The 13,910-nt window shown below is 44.5% G+C and overlaps 1 protein-coding gene across 2 annotated transcripts in view; it reads right to left on the reverse strand.

Annotated features, from left to right (window-relative positions):
- edar (ectodysplasin A receptor) overlaps window positions 1-13,910 on the reverse strand; it is a 222,303-nt gene that overhangs the window by 194,097 nt on the left and 14,296 nt on the right. Inside the window, exon 1 of one of the 2 annotated variants that reach the window (XM_084311563.1) lies at window positions 4,335-4,496. The exons of the other annotated variant lie outside the window; for it this stretch is intronic. The gene's annotated coding sequence lies outside the window, so the exon portion shown is untranslated. Of the gene's footprint in view, window positions 1-4,334; window positions 4,497-13,910 lie in introns of those variants that run through there. 2 annotated transcript variants of the gene reach the window in all.

Here is a 13,910-nt window from a genome sequence, read left to right on the forward strand (position 1 = left end):
ATTGTTTTACTTTTTCCAATATTAACTCCTTTATTAGGAGGTGTCCTTGTGGCTTATTTACTTTTATACTATACCTCTTTATTGAGAGTAGTCCTGTTTTTTGGGGCTTGATTTATTTTCTTAATTACTTACTTTGAGATTTCCACCTGTAAAGGTTGTTTTCTGTTGTTTAATTTTTCCCCTCTCCTAAAATATCTGCGTAAGCAGTCTAGTGGTTGTCCGTTTCACGGATAACTTTAAGAGTCCGTTATCTGCTCATGACCCACACACACACACACAGCCCTCACAATAAAGATACGATTTCTCGTGGTTATCCTCAAACCAGCATCGCTGAGTAAAAATGCCACTGAATGCAGCCTTGTAGAAACGACATATTCAAAACATTATGAATAAACGCTTGCTTTTTCACAAAACACCAAGCTGCATTTTGTTATGTTTACCTTTTTTATTTCGTTGTTTTATTATTATTATTATTTAATCATCAGTATTTCCCTTGTGCTGGGAACAAAACATTCTGAACAATTGTCAGTGATTATTCTACCAGGGCTGTACACTGCGATCATCTCGTCGCAAATTGCCCCCTAATCTGGCCGGTGCGAGTGGAAAATATCATCTGGGGGCAAGCTTGCGAGTAGTGATTGCAACCCTTCATTCGCATTTCACTCCTAAATTAATCCATACAAATTGGATAAAACATTAGCCTACAACCAGGGCATAATGTTGCGGTTGTAATTTCATTAGACAGACCAGCGCGGACCTTTAATAACATGCAATTTGATTGACACGAGCAATGGGCTAACGTTAGCTGCTATCCATGGTATCCATTAGGATTATGCTAAGCTAACTAGCGTTAGCTGCTGCTAACCCTGGACACCAGTCAAAGCGGACTCCACAACACTAGTTCCATTCGGGAGGAAAGGGGGTGGGTTATATTGACAACGCTTGACAACAGAAGTTTAAACATAACTTCATATTTATTGGTTATTCGTTTCTGTTACTGTATATCATCCACTTTCCATCTCCGTCTGTTAAACGCGTCCTGTTTACATTCGAGTGTGACGTCATCACCTACGGCAGCTTAGACGATCAAAACGCGAACCTAGAACAAAACCCGGGGGAGGGGGGCTGGCTCTCTCATTCGTTCTCGCCCCCTCTCTCTCTCTCTCTCTCTCTCTCTCTCTCTCGCTCTGATTGATTGAAAACTTTATTAACAGATTGTAGAATGGGTACAATACAGTACAGCTCTCTCTACATTCAATGATTTAAAGTAGCCAAACGTTACAGACAGTATAAATACTAACTGGATAGTTGATGATAAACATTTAATTTCATTATTTGAAATATTCTAAAATAATTAAGTCTGCTATAAGCCATTATCCCTTTGTGTGTGTGATTATTATTTTCTCACAGTAGTGTGTGTGTATATATATATATATGTGTGTGTGTGTGTGTGTGTGTTTGGCTAAAGTGGATAGAAAACACAGTACTGTGCAAAAAAAGGCACCCAAAAGTTTTTATATAAATGGTCTTAGATGTAAATACATTTTTTATTAGTGTGTCAGTAGACTACTCTTAGTACATTTTCATTAAATTATTTTTTAAAGCATCTTCATGGTTTAATAATGCAAACATATGTTGCAGGGACTTATTATAATCATCATATTGGCGTGACTGTATGCATCAAAGGGTTAAATCAAGCATTTTTAAGTGCTTTAGAGGAAATGTCAAAATATTGCGATATATATCGTGTATCGTGATATGGCCAAAAAATATCGCGATATCATTTAGAGGCCATATCGCCCAGCCCTACTATAATGGTAAAATAGTTATTTAAAAATTTGCCCCTAAAAAATATTCTTTGCCCCTAAATTTCTCATTTAGGGGCAAGTGTGCCCCTAGTGAAAAAGCTTAGTGTACAGCCCTGTGTACGGTAGCCTACTGAAAACAACGGAGCTATAATGAGTTTAAATAACTTTGACTTTCATAAGCCAACTGTTTAGCAGATTAATGGTTTGGCTGTGATGTGTTGTGAAACACTAGAGCGCCCTGAGGTCAATACATTTCTCCATACAGAGAAATGGATAGTCTCTATCTCTGGAGTGGAATCACTTGTGAAATGTAGCCTAACATAAATCTAACCATTCACAAGAAGTATAGGCTATGACACTCTTAATAAGGTCATTGTTCAAATGCTGACAACAAGTGATACATAGATTTGGAAACCTAGAAGTAAACATATTAGCCATTCAACTCGGTCTGGTCTTGTGATCGGGATTACCGCACGAGCCCTTGTTACTTTTTCGCTTTTATCCCTTTAATCCCCAGACGCCATATTAACTCTTTTGAAGATGAGTTACACTTCTTCTCTCCTTTTTGCCGTTACCTGAGAACATGAAAGAGTCTCTGTGAGGAGGGGGTGGTTGGGTGTGGAGAGGGAAGGAGCGAGATAGAGAGAGAGAGAGAGAGAGAGAGAGAGAGAGAGAGAGAGAGAGAGAGAGAGAGAGAGAGAGAGAGAGAGAGAGAGAGCGAAGGAGCGAGAGAGATAGAGCGAAGGAGCGAGATAGAGAGAGATTAGAGATATAGAGAGAGGGATATATAGATAAAGATAGAGAGCGAGAGACAGAGAGCGAGAGAGCGAGAGAGAGACAGAGAGCGAGAGAGAGAGAGAGAGAGAGAGAGGAGAGAGAGAGAGAGAGAGAGAGAGAGAGAGAGAGAAGAGAGAGAGAGAGAATAGAGAGGAGAGAGAGAGAGAGAAAGAGAGAGAGAGAGAGAGAGAGAGAGAATAGAGAGAGAGAGAGAGAGAGAGAGAGAGAGAGAGAGTGAGAGACAGAGCGAGAGAGACAGAGGGATATATAGATAAAGATAGAGAGCGAGAGACAGAGAGCGAGAGAGAGACAGAGAGCGAGCGAGAGAGAGAGAGAGAGAGAGAGAGAGAGAGAGAGAGAGAGAGAGAAAGAGAGAGAGAGAGAGAGAGAGAGAAAGAGAGAGAGAGAGAGAGAGAATAGAGAGAGAGAGAGAGAGAGAGAGAGAGAGAGAGAGAGAGAGAGAGAGAGAGAGAGAGAGAGATAGGGGGAGAGAGATAAAGATAGAGAGCGAGAGTGAGAGACAGAGCGAGAGAGACAGAGGGATATATAGATAAAGATAGAGAGCGAGAGACAGAGAGCGAGAGAGAGACAGAGAGCGAGAGACAGTAGAGATAGAGAGAGAGATAGGGGGAGAGAGATATAGATAAAGATATAGAGAGAGAGAGAGAGAGAGAGAGAGAGAGAGAGAGAGAGAGAGAGAGAGAGAGAGAGAGAGAGAGAGAGAGAGAGAGAATAGAGACGGATTGATTTCCAGCCTGAGCGTCGCTCCGGCAGCAAGTTCAAAGCGAGCGCGCAGACAGACTTCAGAGGAGCGGCAGGACCCGGCATGTCCCACGCGGCCGGGCCGAGCTGCCTGTCTGCGGGCAGGACTTCCCCCGCGGGGGCCCGGGGAGCGGGACAGCGAGGCGGCAGCGCAAAAACAATTATGGGAGGAGGGGGGGGGGGGGACAGAGGGGAGCGAGGCTACGCGCGCACGCACACCCACACGCGCACACACACACGCACACCACCATAATAAACGGTCAGACTCACAGACAGTTAAGGGCGCAAATGTCACACACAGTGACAGGAGTCAGTATGCATGGCCTCGAACTGATAGCACATTATTATAATTAATAGCCCAGCATAAATAAACTCTACTCACAGGCGTGTGTGTTAATAATAATAACACACACGCGCACATACTTTCTCTCTCACACAGACAGACATACAACACACGCAAGCAAGCAAGCACGCACGCACAGACCACATAGGCAGTCAAAGTAACAGCAATCAGCATTCGTGGAAATGTTTATGTTTATTAAAGGATCCCCATCATTAGAGACACATGAAAGAGTCTAGTCTTCCTGGGGTCCTGATCAAATAAAACCGGTCTGGTCTGCAGCCGGCAATGATAAAATGCAACAGAACAGAGTTGATATGAAGCAATACAGGCCCTCTATCCCATTGGAAGATATAACCTAGAGCCTGTGATATAAGACAACAATCTAATTTATATTTCACATAAGACATAAGGGCCAAACTGAACTCTGTATAATACACTCATGCGCAGCCTGCAATAGGCTGGCTATAGGCTCGCTTTTTTGCCACAAACAACAATGCATGCTTATTTCTCGGAGATAAAATTACAGCTAAGTACATGTGTCTGTAGCATAATAACTGGCCCAGGAATTTCCCCAAGTCTTGCAGCAATCCCTCCTCAGTCCTCGCATTCCAGAGAGTGGAGATACACATGATGGTGCGCCTTACCTGGAGAGCAGCGGCCGGGAGAGACGCACACAGGTCGGGATCAACAGAGCTGCGCGGCCGGCAGGTAAAGGACGCGGCGCTCAACACACCGGGCGCACTGGTGGCCAGCGATCAATCTCTGTTCAACTCTTGGACAGACAACATCACCCAGGGTCCCATCTGACTCGCTGTAAACAAATAACTCCACACTAATCTGCCTCTCTCCTGCGCATGCCGAGGGAGCGCGTGAGGCTCCTCCTCCTCGACAAGAAGAAAAAAGTGAGAAGTTTCCTCCGCCCTGAAAGAGATACAAATTAACGGTATTCAGGTAGAGACGCAGGCAGCGCAGGGGCCAATTACTTGACTGTACGACTCAAATACTCCATCTAGTGGCCACTTGTCAAACGCACACAAAGGTTCAGCAACAGAGCGCACCATGGGGTGGGTGGACTGGAACACAAACAAAGAAGCACAAACAAAGAAGCTATGGAAACATATAGGTCCATATAGGTTTTTTTCTTAATCTATTGTGTCTAAGTGTCTATTGATTTTAACAGGTAACAGGTTGAAATAATGTCCCGTGGGCTTTATTGTTAACCCTTTATTACACCTATCCTGAACGAAAACCTGAAAAATAAGAAAAAGAAAACAGCATACCTTTTGAAGTTAACAACATATAGAGACAAATTAAAACATGTCCCCAAACAATATTGACCAAAGGAATTCAGTAAAATTGTTATTTTTAAGATTCAAACACATCTTGATTCTATTTCAGGACAAGAAAATGCAAAAAAAAAGCTGAAAATGTTTAGATGACATCTCTATTTCCGCACTTTACTCAAATCTAGTCCATCAGATGAGATCAATTTTAGGTTAATATTGGAAATACAATGTTAATAAAGATTGTATCGTGCTGTTATGCCCTAAATATTGTAGATTTGGTGTAAACAAGGCCAAAAGTGGAAGACTAATGTGAAAAGACTCATTCGTCCTACATAGACAAATTAACACATTTTCCTATACAATTTGAAATCCAGTGAAATATGTTTTGTTAAGATTCAAACAAAGTACTATTACAGTACATCTTCTCTGTTGGCACAACATTAAAACCTAAACTACTAATCATCAACATCATCATCATCATCATCATCATCATCATCATCATCATCATCATCATCAAAGAGATTGTCAAAGTCTATCTCTCCAATCTCCACTGCTCATCACACTCGTACTCTCCACCCTCCTCACACTCGTACTCTCCATCCTCCTCACACTCGTACTCTCCACCCTCCTCACACTCGTACTCTCCATCCTCCTCACACTCGTACTCTCCATCCTCCTCACACTCGTACTCGCCATCCTCATCACACTCGTACTCTCCACCCTCATCACACTCGTACTCTCCATCCTCATCACACTCGTACTCTCCATCCTCCTCACACTCGTACTCGCCATCCTCATCACACTCGTACTCTCCACCCTCATCACACTCGTACTCTCCACCCTCATCACACTCGTACTCTCCACCCTCCTCACACTCGTACTCTCCATCCTCCTCACACTCGTACTCTCCACCCTCATCACACTCGTACTCTCCATCCTCCTCACACTCGTACTCTCCACCCTCATCACACTCGTACTCTCCACCCTCATCACACTCGTACTCTCCACCCTCCTCACACTCGTACTCTCCATCCTCCTCACACTCGTACTCTCCACCCTCATCACACTCGTACTCTCCACCCTCATCACACTCGTACTCTCCACCCTCCTCACACTCATACTCTCCATCCTCATCACACTCGTACTCTCCACCCTCATCACACTCGTACTCTCCACCCTCATCACACTCGTACTCTCCATCCTCATCACACTCGTACTCTCCACCCTCATCACACTCGTACTCTCCACCCTCATCACACTCGTACTCTCCACCCTCCTCACACTCGTACTCTCCACCCTCCTCACACTCGTACTCTCCATCCTCCTCACACTCGTACTCTCCACCCTCATCACACTCGTACTCTCCACCCTCATCACACTCGTACTCTCCACCCTCCTCACACTCATACTCTCCACCCTCATCACACTCGTACTCTCCATCCTCATCACACTCGTACTCTCCACCCTCATCACACTCGTACTCTCCACCCTCCTCACACTCGTACTCTCCACCCTCATCACACTCGTACTCTCCACCCTCATCACACTCATACTCTCCATCCTCCTCACACTCGTACTCTCCATCCTCATCACACTCGTACTCTCCACCCTCCTCACACTCGTACTCTCCACCCTCATCACACTCGTACTCTCCATCCTCCTCACACTCGTACTCTCCACCCTCATCACACTCGTACTCTCCACCCTCATCACACTCGTACTCTCCACCCTCATCACACTCATACTCTCCATCCTCCTCACACTCGTACTCTCCATCCTCATCACACTCGTACTCTCCACCCTCATCACACTCGTACTCTCCACCCTCATCACACTCGTACTCTCCACCCTCCTCACACTCGTACTCTCCACCCTCATCACACTCGTACTCTCCACCCTCATCACACTCGTACTCTCCATCCTCCTCACACTCGTACTCTCCATCCTCCTCACACTCGTACTCTCCACCCTCATCACACTCGTACTCTCCACCCTCCTCACACTCGTACTCTCCACCCTCATCACACTCGTACTCTCCACCCTCCTCACACTCGTACTCTCCACCCTCATCACACTCGTACTCTCCACCCTCATCACACTCGTACTCTCCACCCTCATCACACTCGTACTCTCCACCCTCCTCACACTCGTACTCTCCACCCTCATCACACTCATACTCTCCACCCTCATCACACTCGTACTCTCCACCCTCATCACACTCGTACTCTCCATCCTCATCACACTCGTACTCTCCATCCTCATCACACTCGTACTCTCTCCACCCTCATCACACTCGTACTCTCCACCCTCCTCACACTCGTACTCTCCACCCTCATCACACTCGTACTCTCCACCCTCATCACACTCGTACTCTCCACCCTCATCACACTCGTACTCTCCACCCTCCTCACACTCGTACTCTCCACCCTCATCACACTCGTACTCTCCACCCTCCTCACACTCGTACTCTCCACCCTCCTCACACTCGTACTCTCCACCCTCCTCGTCCACTTTATGTGTCGCAGACATCGGTTGTCTAAAAGCAGACATATTCAAGAGCGGAGTGCGAGGAGAGCAGGTTCCATAGGATCCCCAACAAACTGTGGAATCGTTTGATTTCATTGTTATTCAATAGATTTGGCTAAATGAGATAATGTATTAAAACGACAATTATAATCATATAGGTTTAATTCTCTCCACTGTTCATATCCTCACCTACAGTATAGACACAATTGAATTCTGGACTGTACTAATAACAACAAACATGTTCTTAGATGGGGGTTCCTGGGACAACATATTATGGAATGAGGGCCCTTGCCTATTGCTTATCAACGTGGGGGTCCTTGGCATGTTTGAGAATCATTGGTGTGAATCAAACCATGACCAAATAATACAAAATTCCTAAATAAAATGGAATTGAATGCAATTGATCGAAAGTGATTGATCAACTCGTTTTGTTAAACACTAGGAAATGCACTCTGTGATCATCATTATCATCATTATAATCATCATCATAATCAACATTCTCATCATCATCATTATTATATATTTTCAAATATGTAAATGACAAACAAAAATGACAGACTTTTTTGTTTGTTCTCTGTTCTTTTTTTTATATACATTTATTATTTGAATGGCTTAAGGCTATATCTTTACTTGATATATATATATATATTTTTTTTAATACACTTTTTCTCCTTATTTTTCTATTTTTTCTCTCGTCCCAATTTCGCCTCGCCAATTCTCCCTTAAATTCTCCCCTCCCCTGTCTCGAACGTTGCTAGACTATGCCTCCCACTGGTCGGCTGCAGTGAGGACCAAGCCTTGCATCACGTGTCCCCTCCGGTACACGAGGAGGCAGCCGTCGCATCTTTTCACCTGCACAGCACGATCTCTCAGTGGCGAGGAGTAACGCGTGGGAGGCTCACGCTGCCCCCGATACTTCCTGATTCTGCTGTACAGGCGCACCAACCGACCTGTAGGAGTCGCTGTCCACAACGTCTAATCCCCACCCACCAGCTTTCCCACCCCTAACACTGCCAATTGTGTTAGTATGAATGACCAGCCAAGCTGGTAGCAACGCCGAGAGCTGGGCTCGAACCCAGCATATCCTGCGTTAGTGGCGAGCGCCTTGCCCACTCCGCCCTGTACTTGATATTTGTTTGTTATGTTGCATTTGAAATAAACGTCAATCAATTATCACCACCACAATTGCTTCCATTGAGAATGATTCATTATCAGCAGCAGCAGTATTATCCAGAAAGCTACCATTTAAATTGTTTAAAGAGATTCAAAGATGGACTTGGACACAATCAAAGCTCTCATACCCTGTTGTTACAACATGGAACTGGAACATGAAGCTTTCAAAACTGTGTGTGTGTGTGTGTGTGTGTACATCCATGCGTGCGTTGTGTGTGTATGACGTGTTTGTGTGTGTGTGCTCATCTGTATATGTGTGCACATATACACATGTATGCACATATATGCACGTGTGTGTGTATGTGTTGTCAGTGCGTGGACCTAGCCCTGGACTTAACTCTCCTCCTTTCTTCTTCTCTCTCTCTCTCTCTCTCTCTCTCTCTCTCTCTCTCTCTGTATGTGTTCTCTTACCCTTCTCTTCCTTCCGCTCTCTCTTTCTATCAGTCTCTCTGTCTCTGTCTCTCTCTCTCCCTCTCGGCACTCGCTCTCATCCACAGGAAGTCTGTGATAAAAGGATGGCTTTGAGAGCTCCTGGAAGTCCTGTAATTATTTACTCACCCTCTTTCCCTCTATATCTTCTTCTCTTGTTCTCTCTCTTTCCCTCCCCCCTATCGCTCTCTTCCTCTCTCTCTCTTTCTCTCCTTCTCTCTCTGTCTCACTCTCTCTGACACAGTGGCCCACTGATTCTGATCCAGTAGCTTCCTGACCAAGGGAGGGGATGAGAGGAGATCAGAAGAGGAGAGGAAAGGAGAGGATGAATGAGAGAGAGCGGGGGGTCTGGTTGGGAAGAAAACACTCATCAAAACAGAGGATGATAGAATGATAGGGTTGTTGAAGACCAGACCAAAACACCACGGAAAACATGCATTAGGGAAAGTTATATCGTGTTAGCCTATATTTACTCGATGCAACACACACATAAAAAACAACATAAGGTGTCCTGTCAACACTGTCCAAAGGTTGTTGAAAACACCAAAATGTTTCTGTGTGTGTGTTCTTGTTTTCCTACTCCACACACGATGAAAAGACAATTCATGTGGGGACATTGGCAGACCAACAGAGTAAAAGAGCTATTTTAGGGTGAGGGGTTGTGGTTATGGTTATGTTAAGGTGAAATGGATAGTTCAGAATTTTCTGACATAAAGTGGGTAGGCTATGAAATACCTGCCAGTAGTGTAATCGATGCATTAGCCACATTGACTTACTTATCGAGACCCGTTTCTGGCCATGTCCTGAGCGAGCCTGGCAGCTTCAGCACAGTTTTAATCCACACCACAACAACATGCAAACAAAAGTTCTAACCATCCACAACAGAATGCAGGGAGTCCTTGTGTATTTCCCATGCTTGATTCTTATCTCCGATTCGACACAATGTCTTGAAACTATTACTGGCCAATGGCCATACTAGCCAGTGTATTACTATTATTACATTACATTATTAGCTAGCTCAAATACATTGTGTCTGTCTGACAAGTGTAGGTACCCTGCCCTGGTCAGCCAGAGATAGTGGGACATTTGTTTATAATGAAAACCTACATAAGAAGGTAGGAGCCAGGCGGCTGAGTGGCGCAGTGGGCAAGTCGCTCGCCACTAACGCAGGAGATGCTGGTATCGAGCCCAGCTCTCGGCGTTGCTACCGGCTTGGCCGGCCGTCATACTAACACAATTGGCAGTGTTAGAGGGTGGGAAAGCCGGTGGGTGGGGATTGGACGTTGTGGACAGCGACTCCTACAGGTCGGTTGGGTGACGCCGGTGCGGCGGAAACAGGAAGTATCAGGGGCAGCGTGAGCCTCCCACGCGTTACTCCTCGCCACTGAGAGTTCGAGCTGCTGCGGTGAAAAGATGCGACAGGCTGCCTCCTCGTGTACCGGAGGGGACACGTGATGCAAGGCTTCTATCCTCCCTACAGCCGACCAGTGGGAGGCATAGTCTAGCAACGTTCAAGACAGGGGAGGGAAGAATTGGAAAATACGAAATTGGGAGGGGAGAAAAAGTGGATAAAAAAAAAGAAGGTAGGCGCCAAACAGAAGTCCCCCTCTGTGTCTCTATCTGAAGAGAGAATATGAAAGAAGAGGCACACTTTGTACTGTGGATCTTGTGTCAATATCTTTCTATGTAAATTAAGTAGCAATGACAATTCTGATGACTTGGACTTGAGTAAGACTTGAGTCACAAAATGTAATGGCTTCAGACTAAAGTCGACAAAATCATAAAAGACTTGCAACTCAACTGGACTTGTTAACAGCAATGACTTGTGACTTCACTCTGACTTGAGCCTTGTGACTTGAAATACTTGATACTTGAAGCTCAAAATGTAATAATAATTATGCCATAAAGTGAATCAACTTAAATTCCCTGATTACAGTCCCACTTTGGACCAATCTGTCAGCCGTCAATCAAGTTGCACGAGCAGACAAGGAAGTTGCGCATGGAGAATCATCTAAATTGAATATACTATTAACTATTACTCTGTTTGCTTTACATTTAATATACTACTAACTTTACTCTGTTTGCTTTTTATACATTTAAAATGGCATTACATTTGTAAAGAACGCATTAGGACTTGTGACTTGCTTGAGACTTGCCTGTCTTGACTCAGGACCTGAGTCGAAAGACTTGAGACTTACTTTGAGACATGTAAAAAATGACTTGGCCCCACCTCTGATATTGCCTATAAGAGCCACTTATAAGAGGAGACACGCATACATACACACACACACACTCTCACACACACACTCTCTCACACACACACACACACACACACACACACACACACACACACACACACACACACACACACACACACACACACACACACACACACACACACACACACACACACACACACACACACACACACACAGTCACACACACACCTCCCACTGTTAGTGCCCCTCATGCACATGCACATAGATACACACACACACACACACATCCTCTAACTACTCCTCAACAGAGGAGCAAAGAGCCGGTTGCCATGGTGACTGCTGTGTCAGCTAACCTACTTTTGCGTGAAGGAAGGACATTGGTGGATGGGAGAGGTGTATGTTATAGGTACAATAGCCCACAGAGGACATTACATATTCATCATGTTTGATCTCCTCTATTAAACATTCAGCAGCCTTATTTAAAACCATACTGCTGTTGGGGGGGGGGGGGGGGGGGGGGAATCTAAATGAAGGGTTTCACTTAGTGATAAATGATATGGAAAGTCCTGATGCATTTTTTGTTTCACGACCACAGATAAAGCCTCAGTGACGTATCCAGAACAGTTGCCCCATGAGTTGTAACACTGTACCGTAGCCACCTGTTCAGTACTCATCCTGGTAGTGAACTGGAACAGAGAGACTGCAGGACCCCCGAAAGTTTAGCAGCACTTCAGAAGCATCAGGCAGTTCCCGCGGGGATTTGAACTGGCGAGCTTTTCGGCAGCTTGGCACGAGGGAATGCACTTTTTCACTGTCTATACCGATTCAGAGCAGGATAGACTCAGACCATCAGTTTTACTGAACAGGATATACTCAGACCATCAGTTTTACTGAACAGTATAGACCACCAGTGTGGGCTCATTGGACAACAATAATCACATGTCTTCCATTAGAGAGATCAGTAACATGCTGCTACAGTATGTGTCATGTCTTTGCTTTGATTTCTGTCATGTTACACGTGTCTTGGTATCGATTCTCCAATACAGATTTTAGCCTGGTATCGGACCCATATCTTTGTTTAACCTTTATTTACCCAGGGTAGGTTCGCTGAGCACAGATGCTCTTTTTCAGCTACGCCCTGCTTCACATTCACACAGTTCCATTCACACCTGGGAGCTGCCCAGTACAACCACAGTCTGACACCATTGGCCACTGAGCAACTCCACTGGAGCAGTTGGGGGTTAAGTGCCTTGCTCAAGGGCACTTCAGCGGCAGATTTTTCCTGCCGGTCCCGGGAATCGAACCGGCGACCTTCCGGTCACAAACCCGCTTCTCTAACCATTAGGCCACCGCTGCCTCAACTTTTTAATGACTCACTCCTTATGGAAATAGTCATTACTGCAATCTGAAGGGAACACACCACTGAGGACAGATTTTGTTGGCTAAATGGATTGCAAAGATTTTCATCAAATACTACATTTTCCCCTTTCTCATGTCTCCTTGTAGCTGCCTCCTAATTCTGACTAATTTCACTGTGGAGAATTACATTAGGCAGATGAGACACCAGGAATAATAAATGTGTGGGTGTGAGAGAGAGAGAGAGAGAGAGAGAGAGAGAGAGAGAGAGAGAGAGAGAGAGAGAGAGAGAGAGAGAGAGAGAGAGAGAGAGAGAGAGAGAGAGAGAGAGAAGACCATGGGCTTGTTGCTAGTAACCATGGGCTGATGCTCGAGCAAGGCATTCAAAATCAGGAATGACATGCAGACCCATGCATGCACGCACACACACACACACACACACACACACACACACACACACACACACACACACACACACACACACACACACACACACACACACACACACACACACACACACACACACACACACACACACACACACACACACACACTGTTGCCCTATTTTCAGAAATGTTGCCTAAAGGTACCTGTAAAGTAAATGGAAGATTGCTCCACTTCTACAAGGTAAATTTGCATGTTCTTGGTATCTAGGAACATCTAGGGACCTGGGGGTATGTATTCCCAGAGTCAGAAATATTGTGTCTGTTACTAGGCTTGAGTAAATTGTAATAAAGAAAAGGAGAATATAAAAATTATGATTTTATTTTGCATCTGTGCCGGTGAATAACACCATGTTACAATTGCTGTGCTAGAGATTTCACTCACTGAGCTCATTCAGCACCTTCGTGAGATCAAGTGTACAAAGCAAGTGAATAAAGGGAAGATGATTAAACAGAATGATTTGTAGATACAGTAATAAATTATAATCCATTTTAATTATAAATTCATATTAGACCTTGAACTTGACCTTGACCTTATTATGGCCAAATCATACATCTATGGATAGGGAAAAGGCTCCTCTTTGCAATGGCAGTGTTATATCTGGATTTAGTCATTTCCTCACAGTTTTACGATAAAATAGATATAATTCGCATTTTTTCGATAAATTCTTATTTTCGGTAAATCTTATAAAAAATTTAAATATACACTTTGACTGCTGTTTTGATAGGGTTAAGGTATTTACTCTTGGATACATTTGAGAGAAAAAAACACAACATTAAATCCTCTT

The sequence above is a fragment of the Notolepis coatsorum genome (assembly GCF_963971535.1).
Source record: "Notolepis coatsorum genome assembly, chromosome: 3".
Classification (NCBI taxonomy): Eukaryota; Metazoa; Chordata; class Actinopteri; order Aulopiformes; family Paralepididae; genus Notolepis; species Notolepis coatsorum.